The 16,022-nt window shown below is 42.9% G+C and overlaps 1 non-coding gene across 1 annotated transcript; it reads left to right on the top strand.

Moving 5' to 3' along the window:
• The first annotated feature begins 14,329 nt into the window (after positions 1–14,329).
• Positions 14,330–14,436, top strand: LOC115063790. The gene has a single exon (XR_003843650.1). It is a non-coding gene; the product is annotated as a U6 spliceosomal RNA (small nuclear RNA).
• The last annotated feature ends 1,586 nt before the right edge of the window (positions 14,437–16,022 follow it).

The raw sequence follows: 16,022 nt of genomic DNA, 5'->3' as shown, positions 1-16,022 counted from the left end.
CCCTGGCTGTCCTGGAACTCACTTTGTAGACCAGGCTGGCCTTGAACTCAGAAATCCGCCTGCCTCTGCCTCCTGAGTGCTGGGATTAAAGGCATGCGCCACCATGCCCAGCCCAGGATCTCTGAGTTTGAGGCTAGCCTGGTTTACAGAGTGGATTCCAGGACAGCCTGAGCTGCACAGAGAAACCCTGTCTTAAAAAAAAACATTGGGATAAATAAATAAATAAATAAATAATAAAAAAAAAAAAAAAAAAAAGAAAGAAAAGAAAAAACCCCATGGAAATGTCATAAGAACATGCTTTCGTTTTAATCCAGGTATGGGGCCATGGGCCGCTTTGGACTGTCCGCAGCTGCTGACTATGATTTGCCTATTGTCCCAGCAGAGGTGTGGTTTTTTTTTTAAGCTGCAGATAGTTTCTGAGGTTGTGGGAACTTTCAGAAGGTAAATAAATGCTAGAGCCCCTCTACATGGGGTGAGTGGTTGTTGGCTGTTCTGGGGGAAAGAATAGTTTCCATTTGCTAGTAGTCATGTTCAAAGAAGAAACAAGAAGAAAGAAATTAGATTTAGAGATGTCTATCTCTCTCTTCCCCTTATTTCCTTCGTTCTCTTCTATCTAGAGATGGGGAGTGAAACCAGGGGGATAAAGGGTGGGAAGAAGAACCCACAAAGTAGCAATGACAGCGGCAACATCTTCATCTTAGTGGTCAGAGAACTTTGCCTCTTCCCTGTGGTCTGGCAATAAAGCTATTTTATGAGTCTTCATTTTAATTAGTATAAGCGATTTGTTGTTTGTTTAATATTTGTTATAATATACTCATTGTTTCTAACACATAAGGACAGCAGAGGACAGGGTACAGTTTTGTAAATAAAGCAAAATAATATTCATTATGCCCTGGGGTTTTGCAGATGTGGATTGAAGAATTAGTGTACTGTCAGGATACCTGTCTTTGGGTCCTCTGCATGTTAATAAATATCTGCTCATCAGTCAACCTGTCCAGACCGTCACATCTGTTGAACTGATTGTGACTGGAAGGCAGGCGTTACTTATCTCAGCAGAGAAGGTTTTATACAGGTGATACACATTTCCACAGAGGGACAGAAGAGTGGAGGACCTGAGGAATCTGCTCTTCTCATCAGCACTGTGAGTGAGCATGGCGAAGGATGGGTGAGGGATATGGAGAGGAATTTAGATTGGAGTTCTGGTCCAGAACTGAGCAGTTGGGTAATAACGTCTTATCTCTTCCGTAAAATATGTAAAAAGGCTCATCCCTTGGGGTCATATTTTTTTTTTCCTTTATAACCTTTACCAGTAATAAGGAAAGTAAAAACTTAAAAATAAAAATTTCAGTTGGACAGAGTGAGTTCCAGGGCAGCCAGGGCTACACCATAAAAACAAAAACACAAAACAAACAAACAAAAAACCTGTCTCAAAAAATAAAACAAAACCAATCAATTAATCAAACAAATAAACAAACAAACGAAAAACCCACTCTTCCAAAACAAATAGTTTTATTCACATGATTATATCTATGGAAATTTGTTTTGTTTCCTGGAACTTTAAAATATTGATGTTAGTGGGGCTGCAGAGATAGTGGGGCTGGAGCGATGCCTTAGTGGTTAAGAGCACTTGCTAATTTGTAGAGGACCTCTCTCTCTCTCTCTCTCTCTCTCTCTCTCTCTCTCTCTTTTTTTTTTTTTTTTTTTGGTTTTTTTTCGAGAAAGGGTTTCTCTGTGTAGCCCTGGCTGTCCTGGACTAGACCAGGCTGGCCTTGAACCCAGAAATCCGCCTGCCTCTGCCTCCTGAGTGCTGGGATCGAAGGCGTGCGCCATCATGCCTGGCTGAGAGAATATCTTATAAGCATCACCTGTCAATAAAAAAGCTGATGGCCAATGAGCTGAGGCAGGAAATAGGAGACACTGGCAGAAAGAGAGAGGATTTTGGGAAATAGCTGGAGAATTAAGAGATTCAGAGAGAAAGGAGAGATGGTCCAAGGAGATGAACATAAACTAGCAGGTAGATGAACTCAGGGAGATGCTGAGAGAAGCAGGTAAGGACTGAAGAGAGGTAACTAACCACATGGTAGACATAAAAAGGTTTGAATGAGTTAAATACGTTATGAGATAGTCAGGGGATGAGCCAAAGCTCATGGTCTAGGCATTTAATAATAAATAATTAGTCTCAGAGTGGTCATTCTAAGAGCAGGACAGAGAAGAAAAAATGAAATTTAATACTTTTTAACAGATGGCACCCAACATGGGGCATCATCGATAGGCTTAGATTTTTCAAAACCTACTTTAATAAGGGTTCTTAAACGTTTCAACCTCCCTTCAAGCCACCAACCAAAGGTAGGGGGGGAAGAAAGGTTAATAGAAACGGGGTGTGTGGACCTGTTTAGAAGGGGCTGGAGAGATGGCTCAGAGGTTAAGAGCACTGGCTGCTCTTCCAAAGGTCCTGAGTTCAATTCCCAGCAATCACATGGTGGCTCACAACCATCTGTAATGGAATCTGATGCCCTCTTCTGGTGTGTGTCTGAAGACAGCTACAGTGCACTCATATAAATAAAAATAAATAAAAATAAATAAATCTTAAAAGAAGTAGTTCTTTGGAGCCGTTCCAAACACAAATCATTCATGGCTGTCCAGTCCAACCAGCAAACACTAAAAACAAATCAGTTACAGCAGCTTCATCCGGAGCTTGCAGTCCTTCACCCTGTGATGCTTTGTTGGTCTCTGCTGATCCTCCCTCGACTGCTGTCACTTCACAGAGCGAAAAGCACCAACCATCTTCTCATGGTGTTCCCACTGCTTCTTTCCATCTCCACAGACATGTGCTGATCTGGCAGAGCCCTCTTGGTTTCTTCTGGATCGACCTGACCTGCCATTGATTTATAAATGGTGTTTGTGAGTCCAACATTGCTGGTTTGTGAACGGTGTTTGTGAGTGGCTGGAGCTGCCGCTACTGATTCACGTAACCTAAACTACTGATATTCTGACAGCGAAGATTTATTCCAGAGACATATTTCTAAACAGGTCTCCACCCTCCTTTGCTCTTTTAACCTTTCCTTTCCACTACCTCTGATGGATGATGGGCTAGGAGGGAGATTAAAACATTTAAGAACCCTTATAAAAAATAAATTTATTAGTGGGCTCAGAAAAGGAGAATGCCCTTTGTGCTGTGGGTACCGACCACTCTATTGAGATGTAAATAAAAAAGTTGAGGAAAGAAAAAATGTAAATTTAAAAAAAAATCTAAACCTACACCACTGTGACAAGACTGGACCTTTTCAAAGGTGGTTCATCCTAGTAAACTGAGACAAAAAAAATTAAAAACATAAAGGTGGATTTATTTTATGGGGCACTGTTTTTAATTCTAGTGTACAGGTTTGGCCTATAACTACTGAAGGCTTCTTAGGATCCCACACAAGTATACATCTTGCTTTAGTCTCCTTTCAGGTGATAAGGAGAATGAGCTCAGAGCCCAAAGTAGATTTCACTAGAACTGGATACTTGGTCCTTCTGTTGTTATTTTCGAACACTGCCTCTGCCCTGCCACACCTTTGGCTCTTTCCACCAATTACATCCCACACAGTGTATTGCGTGTCTGTTTGGGGGTTTAGTATGATAGAAACACAGTAGACTGAGAAGAAGGGATCAAAGGATACTTCTGGGCCTCTTGTGTGACACTGGCAAGCCCTTTGGCAATGCTTGGCTGTTCCCTCAACTGAGATTTAAGTGGTTTTAGACTAGACCTGCACAAACTTGCCTAGTCTCTGTCTTAAAGACTTTCCCAATGGCAGCAAGCAGTGGTGGCACAAGCCTTTAATCCCAGCATTCAGGACGCAGAGGCAGAGGCAGGGGGATCTCTAAGCTCGAGGCCAGCCTGGTCTACAGAGTGAGTCCCAGGACACAGAAAAAGAGGAGAGAAAGGTGCCAGGTCTCTCTGGGAGCCTCTGGCAACCAGGAAAGCATCTCCTACATCAACATCACTAATGTAAGGTTTTTACATAGAATGACTAGAGTCAAAAATTTCCTACGCAAACCTGGAAAAGACCAAATGAGTAGACAAACTTGAAACAAAACAGAACCTAAAACCAGCACCTGGCACCTCTTGCCTATCTAGCCCTCATGGAGCCAATTCCCAAACTCTTGTACTGCTGCCAGGCCACACCCATCTCCGAGGCTAGGCCGCCTTCCTGTTTGCTCTCTCTCCTACCGGCAGGTTCAGGCTTCTCTCTCTCTTTCAGAACAGAGCTCCGTCATCTGATGGGCGGACTCTTCTTCCGCTTAGTTCCTATATTAACAGCTGTATTTTAGTCTCTCCCAATCTCTGTTCCAGCTAGGTCTGTGCTCTATGAAACATTTCCCTGAGGTGTGTCCATGCTGGGAGACATACACATCTACACCAGGACACGCCACGGTTGGCTCCATGTGTCCCTCACAAAAAGGCATGATGGTTTATATAGTTTGGACCTATGTTCACAACCAAGTAAAAAGAAAAGACAGGGAAATAGTGGGTGATAGGACCTGCCTAGTATTCCCTAACCAGGTAAATTCACAGAACAGACCACCATCCGTTATAAGGAGTGTATTTTAAGTGCATCGTGGGCAAGGAAACATGGTTAGTTGTTTTCATATAGAGTATAAAGGCCTAGCAAGTCTTTTTTTTTTTTTTTTTTTTTTTTTTTTTTCGAGACAGGGTTTCTCTGTGTAGCCCTGGCTGTCCTAGAACTCACTTGGTAGACCAGGCTGGCCTCGAACTCAGAAATCCGCCTGCCTCTGCCTCCCGAGTGCTGGGATTAAAGGCCTGCGCCACCAGGCCCGGCTAGGCCTAGCAAGTCTTAATGATTTATAATTTATCAGTTCTGATAATGAAGTAAATGTATTATATTGGAAACTGAGGTAGAAAGAGGATGGACAAGACATACTTCCTACCCTTAGAGGCTATAGTTTGGAGAGATAGGATGTGCACATTCCTATTTAAAGCATTAGGTAAAGGTGAGGCACTCCAAGGATTGCAATGGTTTCACTGGGGTTTGGCTAAGGAAGAAGCAGAAGCTTTGGAATCAGGCTTGAAGTGTGTGGTGGGGAGGGGAATCCGGATTTTTCACGCAACTGTTGTCTTGACAGGTTAAGGTAAAAACAAGCCATATTCATGGGAAGGGCAGCTTTATTATCTGGCTAATTTCTGCCATAGAAACATTTTCATGATCTTATAAAAATCTATTCACTATTTTTTTTTTTTTTTTTTTTTTGGCAGCCACCAGGGCAGTCATTGTTAATTGTCACACTCTCCTTATAACCTGAAGAAACTCACAGAAAAGCCCACCCCCCTCTCCCCCAGTAAGCTGTGTGTTGTTCCAGGGGTTCATAGATCCCTGGGCCTGTTCTTGAACTGCCCAGGGTCTGTGGTCACCATTAAGAGGTCCTGGTGGGTGGCAGGCAGCCCGTGAAGTATGAAAGTGTTCACCGAGCAGGCTCAATCCTAGAGCCTTGGAACTTTTAACACACCTGTGAGGTCTAATGTGCACAGCTAGTCCAAGGGTTGAGTCTGACACTGAAGTGGTGTCGTTGGCTATTGTGCACCTCTGGGTGGACGGGGACCAGGGGGCAGAGAGTGAGAACATGAGAGTGAGGGCTTTCTAGAAGGAGGGACATACTTGTGCGGGAAGTCATTGTTTTTCAAAGTTTCCCTGGTGACTCTGAAAACTGCCGAGTCCCCACACCCACTGCCTCAGGATGTTATTTTCTGTGAGCCTCCTCCATCCCTCCTGCAGAGAGACTTCTGGCAAGTCCCTCAGACGTGCCCAGACGCATTCTGTATGCTGGCCTGGAGCCCAGCTTCAGCCTGGGCTGCCATCCTCCTGTTCTCCTTGCATGCTGCTGCATTAGTAATGAAAGTGGACGGCAACTTGAGGTCCCCAGCAAGGGAATGCAGTTGCACAGGGCCAGATCTGGGCAGAGGCCTTCTGTGGCCAGTCAGGGGTGCAACCTGGGTTTCCTGGAGGAATGTTAAGAGTGTTTCTAATTTGTTGCTTTAGAATTAGACCCACTTCTAGGACACTGTGCTAAGTAACACAAGCCAGGCATAGAAAGAGAACTACTGTGTGATCTCACATGTAAGTGAGGACGCTGGTCAAATAGACTAGGGGTTGAGGCAGGAAGGAGGGGGGCACCGGCTAAAGTGTGCAAAGTCTCGATCAGAAGGGATAAGTTAAGGCTCACTGTATAGCACGGTGACTTATTAATAACAACGATTGCCAAGACAGTAGATTTCAACACTTTTTTGTTTTTGTTTTTTTTGAGACAGGGTTTCTCTGTGTAGCCCTGGCTGTCCTGGAACTCACTCTGTAGACCAGGCTGTCCTTGAACTCAGAAATCCGCTTGCCTCTGCCTTCCTAGTGCTGGGATTAAAGGCGTGCGCCACCACGCCCGGCCCAGTCTTTCTTTTTTAAGGTGTGTGTGTGCGTGTGTGTGTGTGTGTGTGTGTGTGTGTGTGTGTGTGTGTGTGTGTGTTTGCCCTTGCTTGAGGAGGTCAGAGGCTTCTCTTGCTCTCCACATGTTTTTTTTTTTTTTTCTGTGTGACAGGATCTCTCAATGAATGTGGAGCTTGCTATTTTGGTTAAACTGGCTGGCTAGAAAGTTCTGGAATCCAGTTGTTTCTGTCATGCTGGGGTTGCACGCACACTACCCTACTAGCTTTTGTGTGAACTTGGGCCTTCATGCTTACACATCAAGCACTTAATGATCTCTCCAGGCCCCAGTTTTGATCAAATTATTTTTTAAAAAGCAAATTATGGTTACTATCTCTGTTCGTTGTTGTCGTTTTTTTTTCTGGGGGGTGGTCAAGTTAACACACGCTAGTGTTATCTTTGAGAAAGGGAACTTCAATTGAGAAAATGCCTCCATAGGATTGGTCTGTAGGCAAGTGTAGTGGCTGTTCCTGGTTGTCAACTTGACCTTATCTGAATGAATTACAATCCAGAATGGGAAGGCTCACCTGTGATCCTGATCTTGAGGCTGTGAGATACAAGTTTCTGACCTGGATCTGGCATGGAGATTTTGGGGCATAGTGGCTATGAATCTGAGGAGACTAAGCCAAGGAGATCTGAGTTCAAGGTCAGCCTGGGACAAAGCAAGGCCCAGATCCAGGCGTGGTGGCACACACCTTTAACCTGGACCACAACTTCCTATGGAGACCTACATAAGGACATTGGAAGAAAGAAGATGCTCTTTGCTTGCCGTGTGGAACTGAGCAACTGCTAGATCCTTGGGCTTCCATTCACAGCTGCTGCTGACCATTGTTGGGGATTCAGACTACAGGCTGTAAGTCATCAGCAAATTCTCTTACTATGTAGAGACTACCCATAAGTCCTGTGACTCTAGAGAATCCTGACTGATACAGCAAGTCTGTGGGGGGCATTTCTTGACTGACTTGGAAGGTTCCAGCTCACTGTGGGCAGTGCTTTAGCAGAATTTCCTGCCAATTAATCTAAATATTTATACAAGAAGCCCGTGATTGGACAGTGGAAAAGGAAGGCAGGCTGAGAATTTTAGAGAGGAGGAGACAGCAGAAGGGGAGGAGAGACAGAAGGGACGGAGAGGAAGAGGAGCCAGAACCACGCAGTCGTGGGAGCCACAAGTACTGGGAATATCTTAGATAGATGATTAGATATAAGTGGGGTGCATTTGCCCCATCTAGCTGTGATTCTTGGGTTCATTTCAGTTGAGTTTTGAGTTCATTGTGCAGGCGTTTTGTGGGTTGAGAATTTACTAATATAAATCTGACTGGTAAATTACAAGCCTCTAGAGTTTTGATTTTACCGGGTTACTGGAATTTATGACTGCTAACCACAGGGGGTAGATGGCTGGGAATGTGAGCAGAACCCGCAGCAAGAGAACCTAGAATCGCGAGATGGGCAGTCGCTGCTTGGGGCTAGCCAAGGAGGCAGCGAGGTCTCTGGGGTCAGAGAGTAGCTGGCATTAGCATGGAATGGTGCCTTTTAAAATACTTCCTGCAACACAGTGCCATCTCTGGCCAGGTGATTCTGAGTATGTAAGAATGCAAAATGAACAAGTCAATAAACACTGTTCCTATAACAGCTTCTGCTTCAGTTCCTGCTTCCAGGTAGGTTCCTGCTTGAGCTCCTGCCCTAACTTCACTTTATGATAGGCTATGAGCTGTAAGATGAAATAAGCTATTTCCTCCCCATGCTGCTTTTGGAAACGGTGTTTATCAGGCTAGGAACTGACGAGGGCAGTCTCTAATAAAGGCTTTCCTTTTGAATCTTTGTTAGTTTTCAGCCTTGGCTCAAGGTGCTGTTATTTTAAATGTCCTAAAATGGAACTGAAGAGAAGAGGAAAGCAGAAGGCCAATCTTGACTTCCCTGAGCTGGGTTTCAGACTCTGGAGTCGATTCCTGGATGTGAAGCGAGGGCAGAGCCAGTGTGTTAGGAATCCCTATTTACCATAGCATCAAGACCAAGGCTATCATGAAGCTTTGGGGCTAACTGCAGGAAAGATGGGCTTTTGTTGTTGTTTTTTGTTTGTTAATTTAAAATTTTTTCAAAACAGGGTTTCTTATATGTGGCCCTGGCTGCCCTGGAACTTCCTCTGTAGACCAGGCTGGCCTCCAACTCAGAGATCTGCCTGCCTCTGCCTTCCTAGGGCTGGCATGTGCTACCAGCACCTGACTAAAGATATGCTTTTCACAGCAGAGTCAACACTATTACTATCTTTGGGATGTATTTCCTTGGAGATAGAATGCAGCCTGGATTTGTCAGTGTCCAAAGCAGTGTGCTTTTGAATTTGCCATTTCTTTTTTTTCTCTGCTGAAGCATGGAGCTGTGGGGGCCAGGGCCTTGCCTGGCTGGAGAGGAAGCCCTAGAGGTGAGGGTATGGCGTCGGCCAGGGAACCTGAGGGCTCAGTGGCTGTCCTGAGGGGACTAAGATTCAGAATGAACCTCCACAGTAAAACCAAGCACAGGCCTGTTGGGATGGCTCAGTGAGTAAAGGTACTTGAAGCCAAGTACAACGAGCATAGTTTTATACCTGGGACTCACATGATAGGAGGAGAGAACTGACTTCATCAAGTCATCCTTTGAATTTGCACGCCCAGCCCTCCTGCGATAAAACAAATGTAGAAAAAAATATCTTGCTCCTCCCACAGACCAAAAACAAGTGTCTCTAGCTCACACTTCCTAATATTAAGACATCTTTGAGAGAGAAAATTCAGTATCACTTGAAGAAACAAATGAAGGGGCCTCCACAGTTAAGAACACTGGCTTCAGCTGGGCCGGGTGGCACACGCCTTTAATCCCAGCACTTGGGAGGCAGAGGCAGGTGGATTTCTTCTGAGTTTGAGGCCAGCCTGGACTACAAAGTGAGTTCCAGGACAGCCAAGGCTACACAGAGAAACCCTATCTCGAAAAGACCAAAACAAAATAAACAAACAAACAAAAAAAGAACACTGGCTGCAGCCGGGCAGTGGTGGCACTAGGGAGGCAGAGGCAGAGGCAGGGGGATTTCTGAGTTCGAGGACAGTCTGGTCTAGAGAGAGAGTTCCAGGACAGCCAGGGCTACACAGAGAAACACTGTCTCAAATAAATAAATAAATAAATAAATAAATAAATAAAATTAAATTAAATTTTAAAAAATAAAAAAATAAAAACCCTGGCTGCACTTCTAGAGGATCTGGGTTCAATTCCTAGCATCGACATGGCAGCTCACAATTGTCTGTTAACTCCAGTCCCAGGAAAACTGGCACCATCTTCTAATATCTACTAGCAACAGGCATACATGTGATGACCATACATAATATACAGCAAAATACTCATACCCATAAAAGAAAAATAAATAAAAATTTAAAAGCATATTACATGAAAGGTTAAAAAAATGCTCCTTCCACTCAGTAGTCAAAGGAAGTCAACAAAATGAGAGGAAGCGGTGCATTGATTCCTGGTAGCAAGTTGGCCAGAAATAAAGGTAAAAATAGAGTTGGTAGCGAGGTGTTATAGGGAGACTGAGGCAGGAGAGTTGTAAGGATAGGTTGTTGAGAGCTATACAGAGAGTTCCAGGTGAGCTTGGCATATGCAGGGAGACCTCATTTCCAAACAGAACAAAAAACAATAGAAAAAGGAATGAAAGAAAATAAACCGACTTAACAGCCCACTTAAAGACATTTAATCTTAGGCCCCTGGAAGATTGCACAGTTCTGTACAGATGCTATCTATGCCATGAAGTTTTACACAAGTAATAAAAATGATGCTGGGGATGTTTGTTATATAGGTGTCACGGCTTGAATAGCTGTGGCTCCCATAGATTCATGTAGCACCCAGCCTCCTGCTGCCTGTAGATCAAGATGTAGAAATCTCAGCTCCAGCCCCATGCTTGCCTGAATGCTACCATGCTTCTGGCCTTGATGATAATGGACTGAACTTCTGAAACTGTAAGCCAGCCCTAATTAAATGTTTTCCTTTATAAGAATTGCCTTGGTCATGTTATCTCTTCACAGCATTAAAACCAACGAAAACAGGAGGATATAAATGATACACTGAAAATTATGTCTATAATCCAGTTATTACAAAAGAAAATGTATGTGTATAGAAAGAAAACTAACGCCTTACAGCTTCAAGAGGAACTTGGGCAGTGAGTGCTGTCATTTTCTAAGTTTAAATAATTTTTTTTAAACATGAAGTAATTTTGATGTTGCCCTTTTTGAGACAGTAATGTGAGAACTGTATCTAGAATCAGAAGACTCACTCTAATTATATGATCTTGCTCAACTGATTTAATTTAATCCCTTTTACTTAAATGGTTTTCTGTGGAGTTAAAGTCTGTAATGGTTAATGTAACCATGAAAATAAGTGCTGACATTTGCTGACTATAAAAATAAGTCAGGACCCAAAACCCATGACACAGTCTGAACATGATGAAAATATCAGATGACTCAAATTTAGGGACATTCTAAAAAAAAAAAAAAATCTTTCCTAGGGCGGAAAGATGGTTCAGTGGTTAGGAGTACCTACTGCTCTTACAGAGGATTGGCAGCTCACAACCAACTCTAACTCCAGTTCCAGGGGATTCAAAGTCCTCGCCTACCCGCCAAAGGCACTTATGCTCCTATATAAACAAAATTCTAGCTGAGCCCTGTTGCACACACATTTAATTCCAGTACTTCGGAGGCAGAGGCAGGTAGATCTCTTCGTTCTAGGCCAGCCTGGTTACCAAGTGAGTGCCAGGACAGCCAGGGCTACACAGAGAAATCTGGAAAAAGCAAAACAAACACAAATAGATTCTAGCAGATGGGAGATATGATAGTGTGGCAGTTCAGAACATTTGTTGCTCTTGTAAGAGGATTCAGGTTTGTTTCCCAACATGCACGCGGTGGTTTGAAACCATCTGTAATTCCAATTCCACAGGATCCAAAGCCCTTCTGACTCCTATGGGCACCAGGCACTCATAAAAAGAAAGACATTTTAATAGAAATAAGGGAAGGGAGGAATAAAAGAAAAAGGTTAAACTAAAACAAGTCAGGAACAGCTGATAGGAAAACTGAGCTGAAGAAGTTAAAACCTATTCAATGAATGTATCTATTCAATGCATTTACTGTGATCCTAAGATGTGCAAGGTTTCCTGATCTCAGAAGAACAAAGCCAATGCACATTAGTGTCCTCTCTGTTTAGCAGTCATATTAAAGGAGATGCAAGTATGTGCTACTTACAGGGAACTCGGTTTATTCATCTGGCTTTCTAATGTATTCACTGCTAGTGTATATTAAACAACCTTGCAGGAGATTTGCTTCTTTCCATTCCATTGTCTTATTTATTTATTTATTTACAAGAACCTACTTTCAAACTAATCATTTCTGAGCTTGTGCTCATGTGCGTCCATCTTCTTCAAAAGGTTTCCACAGGGCCAGTGAGATGGCTGAATGGCCAAAAGAGCTTGCTGCCAGGCCTGGCCACCTGAGTTTGATATCTGCGACTCACACTGTGGAACAAAAGGATCAACCTGTGAGTGGTCTTCTGACTCCACGTGGGCATGCGCCATGATAAATAAGAAAGTAAATGTAATTTTAGAAGGGTTTCCAGTAGTACAGCCAATGTAAGCTCATCTCTGACTAGCTTACAAATAAATGAGACAAAGACTGTGGTTATTTTCTTTGGCTATGACAATTATGGGGGCGGGGGGTCACTCCTAATCTACTCTTCTAACTGCTGGCCTGGCTACCTCCCCAGAGGTGTACCCCAGATACTTACGGTTTCTCCTGGCTACGTGCTCATGGTCTCTCTCCCCATGGTCTCTTCCTCTCCTCTAGTTCTCCCTTCTTTCTTGCTGGTCTCTCCTCAGTCCCTGGGGTAACTCAAAAGCCACCCACCTCTAATCCTTCTGGTAATTGGCTGTAGCCAATTTTATTTAACCAATTGTTTTAAAGCAAGGAACAGGGTTTGCACAACAAAAGGCTTGTAAATGTGAAGTATTATATTAAGGATCAAGGTTGCCGGGGCGTGGTGGTGCACACCTTTAATCCCAGCACTCAGGAGGCAGAGGCAGGTGGATTTCTGAGTTCGAGGCCAGCCTGGTTTACAGAGTGAATTCCTGGACAGCCAAGGCTACGCCCTTCCCCACCCTGTCTCGAAAAACCAAAAAAAAAAAAAAAAAAAAAGAAAAAGAAAAGGGAACAAGGTTTACACAACAAAAGTTTGTAAACTTGACAAGTCTCCATGCAGAATTTAGCATTACAATTCATACCAACACACTGAAACTCCACAGTTTCTACAAGAAATAGTCAATGAGATGCTCTTTAGGGATCTGTATCACCCCACCCTCCAACTCGGTTCAGCTGGGTTTTACAGAGTGAGGAATTTACTGATGTATTTGTATCATCATAAAAACAAGAGGCTGGAGCTGGGCGTGGTGGTGCACGCCTTTAATCCCAGCACTCNGGAGGCAGAGGCAGGCGGATTTCTGAGTTCGAGGCCAGCCTGGTCTACAAAGTGAGTTCCAGGACAGCCAGGGCTGTACAGAGAAACCCTGCCTGGAAAAACCAAAACAAACAAACAAACAAACAAACAAAACAAGAGGCTGGAGAGATGGCGGTAGTTGAGAGCAATGGCTACTCTTCCAGAGTACCTTAGTCAAATCTCCATGATCCCTGTGGCAACTCATAACCATCTGGGATTCCAAAGGGATTCCGTGCTCACTTCTTCCTTCCACGAGCAGCAGGCATATATGCAGACAAAACACCCATACACATAAAATTAAAATATATTTTAGAAATCAAAGTATAATTTATATATAGTAGAACATCTTTTATGGATTACAGCTCCCGAGTTTTCACTATTGTGATTCAAATATTTTCTTCTTGATTCTTAATAGATGTTCACATTCTTCCATAAAGACAAAAGGGGACTTGAAATGTTTTATCTTATGTCTTTGACAGTTATAATGTGTAATGTATAATAGGCAAAAACCTCATTAAAATTCACTAAATACCCACTTCCCCACCCTGAGTACAAGATTTAGAATTACTAAGATTAGTCTGTACTGAAGGTGTTGGTGGATTTTTTTTTAGGAAATCAACAATTGGAAACATCAGAAAGTTATGATTTAATTTAAAGAGAGTCTGCATGAATTCATCTTACCTGCCTCATTGTTAGGAAATAATTGCTGAATCTAATAATAAATAATATTGGAGGAAGCCAAGAACCAATCAATGACTTTGGGACACAGTGCCAGGAAATGACACCGTTCAACCACAGATCTCAATGTCAGCTGAGTATGGCACAGGAATGAACTACTTAAGTCGATTAAACATTGATTTTGATATCAAAGTGTGGAATGGGTTGGATGGATGGACCACGAAGCTCTAGCGATCAATATTAGGACCAATTTTATTCATTATGCCAATGGTTTGGAAGAAGGAACATGGAGTAAGCTTGTTACACAAAACTAGAGGGAGGGTTCATCAATACAAAGAGGGAACAAAATGAGTCGAGTGGCCTAGGAACATAAGCAGATAAGTGGCTTAATTCCGTTCAGGGTAGAGGAGGTATGAAGTAGAAAGATTATCTCACAGGAGTCTAAAGTCAGAACAAAGTGGAGAAGGAAAAGCTTATCAGTAAACCAGAATGGTAGGAATAATTCAAGAGCTGTAAGTCAAAATACTGACTAGAGAAATTAAACACACCTTTGATAGATTAAGAAAAACAACTCACAGGAATATATAACTAAGGTCACCTGTCATCATGGATGACAGAACGCTTGAGTTATAGATGGCTTAACGGCATAGACAGCTGTTTAATTATTATGTGTTAAAACTTGTATATAGGTGCTCGCTTCGGCAGCACATATACTAAAATTGGAACGATACAGAGAAGATTAGCATGGCCCCTGCGCAAGGATGACACGCAAATTCGTGAAGCGTTCCATATTTTAGAGACAAAAAAAAAAAAAAAACTTGTATATAGAACGTATTTTAATATTAGATGCTTTGTAAGTTATTTTATGTTTGTATTTATTTGATTTTGTTAATATGGTATGATTGCAATTTTTGCATGTTTTGAAACATTTCTATACACCAAGATGGAATTTTATATGTATTTATACATTTTATGTATCCTAAAAATTTTGTTATATCAATGAAATTTGTTCCTTGACCATTTCACAAGTGTATTTAGTTTATTCTAATTACTCTCCTCCCACACTCTCCCTTGTCTTCTTCTCAGGCTGGCTGACCCCTTCCTTGTCCCTTTAGGTTCCTCTCCCTTGTTCATGTCTTTTGTTTTGTGACCCACTGAGTTTACCAGGGGCCATCTTGCTCAAGGGTATGGAACTATGCAGTGGAGCCTAGAGGCTTACTGAAGGAAGGGTACACACCTGAAGGTCATGACTTCACATCTCTAGATCATGACTGAGTGGTAGACTTGTGGGCCAGCCTGGCCTGGGACTTGCAAGCTGTCTTCTTCTACTTGGAGGGCTCAGACTGTATTACAGATAGGGCCTTTATCATGCAAATCACGAGTTACAGGAGCCACTGAAGGGTACCCTAGAAGTGTAATGGAAAGCTAAAGAGGAGGGAATTACAGCTGGAAGTGATGGCTTTATAGGAAAGCTTGCTTTGAGCTTAAATTCTTGTCTGAGTTGCTGGAAACAGACAGAGAGACCAGGAAGGGAACTCCTGTTGGCAAGGCATAAGAGGGGTTAACTGTGGGACAGTGAGGGATTAGAAGGGATGTCCTTGCACAGGATCCACAAAGGTGCAGGAGCTTGGAAAAGGAAGAATAGAGCACAAGGGGTGGTGCAAAGGCATGCTTTGCTGCATCAGTCATTGGTTGGAGAGAATGGAGAGACCTTCTATGGCAATATATATATATATATATATATATATATATATATATATATATATATATTTAATCTTTTGTGGTAGAGGGAAATGAGTGCAGGACCCTAGGTGAGTCCTCTAACCATTTTTGTTTTAGACTTAATTTTTCATTTCTGTGATTTGGATTTGTGTACATTGAAATTTGCTGAGGGTAAGATAGTTGCAGTGTTTTGCAGAACAGGGGTCAATAAATTTTGTGGTCTTAACAAACAAGTCATTAAGAGAGATTATGCAGGAAAACTTGCCAGTACTACATGGCTTCTGCTAGTGGGAAGGTTGGGGAGATGTGTCAAACTTGACTCCTGCCTGGACTTCTGAGAGAATGACAGCATCATAGTTGGGGACAGAGTGTCTAAAGGGAAGGCAGAGCTAGAGTTCAAATCTGCGAGTTTGCAGTTTGAGGCTAAGTGAAACATTTAGGGGGAATTTACGGATATGGAACAGCAGACAGTAGACTACTGAAGATCAGACATGGGCCTGCGTTGACAGATGACGGCCGGGCCGGGGTTTGCAGGAAGGCTGAGCTTCCCCAGGGAAGGACTGGTATTTATATGTAGGGGGTGGAAGCAGGCAGATACTCAAAGCAGTACTCTCCAATACATTTGCCCTTGGCCATGTGCAGCCATTTAAGTTTACAATC

The sequence above is a fragment of the Mus pahari genome, chromosome 3 (assembly GCF_900095145.1).
Source record: "Mus pahari chromosome 3, PAHARI_EIJ_v1.1, whole genome shotgun sequence".
NCBI lineage: Eukaryota > Metazoa > Chordata > Mammalia > Rodentia > Muridae > Mus > Mus pahari.
Note: the sequence above shows the minus strand (reverse complement) of the source record. Positions and strands in the feature narration are given on the sequence as shown.